General features: G+C 32.9%; 1 protein-coding gene across 1 annotated transcript in view; it reads left to right on the top strand.

Annotated features, from left to right (window-relative positions):
• The window catches only part of LOC125046645 (polyadenylate-binding protein-interacting protein 2-like), a 29,414-nt gene continuing 27,163 nt past the window's right edge, over nt 1-2,251 (top strand). The window contains exon 1 of the mRNA XM_047644485.1: nt 1-86. The gene's annotated coding sequence lies outside the window, so the exon portion shown is untranslated. The remainder of the gene's footprint in view (nt 87-2,251) is intronic.

Below are 2,251 nucleotides of genomic sequence, written 5' to 3' on the forward strand. Positions count from 1 at the left end.
CTTCGCGTCGACACCTTCAGTCGCCATTACACTCGTGCCAGAGTAAGGTCGTGCTAGTCGTCTTGTCGTTTCTTCTGCGTCGTACAGTGAGTAACAGGCGACGTGTGGTATTGGTAATGGGTTACTAAAGTGTGGTAGGAGTAGTGCATGATCGCGAGAGAATGGTTTATTTGTGGGATTCGTGGGAGGTTCTGGGAAGTTAAATATGGCCGTAGGGAGAGAGGGAGAGAGAGGCGAGGGAGGAACGTAACTTCGCGATGGCCTTCTAAAAATATAATTAATAGACTGTGAAGGAAATGGGAGAACAGCTTTAGAATAAAAGAAAAGTATAGATGTAAGGGAGTACGTAAATAAGATATGTTGCACCATATGTCTGTATTACGTTGACCAGGAAGTGAACGGGTCTGTCTCGCTCTCGCTCTCTCTCTCTCTCTCTCTTGTATCTCTTTTTATCTCTTTTACACAAGTAAATGTCAAGATGATTAAGGAACACCGCAGGATGGATGGGTTTTCAGTATTTATCTTCTTGGAGTTAGTGTTTTTTTGTTGTTTTTTTTAGATTTTCATTTCGGATTTTTGAGGTCTATTTTCCCCCCATTTTCTGTCTCTCGTGCCTTTGTGTGGTTGCTTATTTTCTCGTTTTTTTTTTTATTTGCTTCCTCTTGTATTGCAATAGATCTTGTAAATAATAGCCTTGGACTTCTCCTCCATCTTCTCCTTCTCTGTCTTGCATTTTATGTTGAACGAAAATAACACTGTACAACATTAAACCTTCGCTTTGTTGTTGTAGTGATTACGTATTCCTTCAAAAACAAAAACAAGACAAATAAACAAAAAAAAAAAAGGTATATTCCTCCTTTACCTGACTCACAATAAGAGGAAACAAATGCCCATGATAACAGTAGCAATAAAAAGAGAAACAAGTTGGAATAATCACTGTAATAATGAATGAAAGTTATTCAACCTTGCATGCTGTTCCCCTTCCTGTGTTAATGTTTACAAGTCACTGATCTTGTCATTGAGTCGTCAACCTCTGTGTTTTGGCTGCTGGGTTTGATGTTTTTAGAGTTATTGTTAGGTTTAGTGTATTTTTATTATTGCTGTTGTAATTGTTATTTATGTTGTTCTTGGTATTGTTATTGTTATTGTTGGGGTTTAAGATGCTTATGTTGTGTTACATTCCTGTTCTTAACATGAAGGAAGGTACTTCTAATTGGATAGTTTTGTTGCAGTTGTAAGCTTTGTTATTGGTATTTATTTATTTTGTGTTAGAAACTGTTAGTAGGAGTAGTTCTTATTTCATATAGTTGTTGTTCATAATTATATCAGTTATTTTTTGTTAATATTTGTCAATATTGTTTCCTTTTTATTATTGTAGATATTTTTCCTTTAATATTAATAATAGTGATGATGATGATGATGATGATGATGATGATGATGATGATGATGATGATGATGATGATGATGATGATGATGATGATGATGATGATGATGATTGAATTATGATACTACTACTAATAATAATACTTATAATAATATTATTATTATGACAATATTATTATTATTATTATTATTGTTGTTGTTATTGTTATTATTATTATTATTATTATTCCATTTTATTATTATTGTTATCAACATTGCGATTGTACTTGTTCATCATCATCATTATCATTGTTTATTGCTAATATTGTTGTTGCTGTCATTGTTATTACTGGTGTTACTTACTTTATTATTATTATTATTATTATTATTATTATTATTATTATTATTATTATAGTTATTATTATTATAGTTATTATGGGTAATTGTGCTATAGTTGTAACTTATTGTTGTTCTTGTTATCATCATCTTTGTTATTGATATTATGATTATCAATATTGTTGTGATTATCATTATCATTGTTATATATTAGTAATTTTGGTTTTCTACAGCCATCCAGCCTTGCAATAATTCTATTTTGTTCCAAGTATTCATGGAGTAATGGTGTGATTCTGTTGTTTTCCATTGCAAATGACGGGTTCAGGAAATAGTGAAAGTCTTCGTAATTGTTTATGAAATGACTTCACTCCTCCGAGATGAAGTCCCCATTGCTCCAGCCAACAACCTTTGGGGGGGCACCTCTAGGGAATTCAGTCGCCATGGCTCAGTCTCCATGTGGCATCCATCACAACCCATTTTCTTCGTTGCTGATATTATTCTGTGCCTATACAGAATATTTCATGTATTACTGAGTGTAATATTTCCCCAAATT

Source organism: Penaeus chinensis, chromosome 39, assembly GCF_019202785.1.
Source record: "Penaeus chinensis breed Huanghai No. 1 chromosome 39, ASM1920278v2, whole genome shotgun sequence".
In the NCBI taxonomy this organism is placed as follows: domain Eukaryota; kingdom Metazoa; phylum Arthropoda; class Malacostraca; order Decapoda; family Penaeidae; genus Penaeus; species Penaeus chinensis.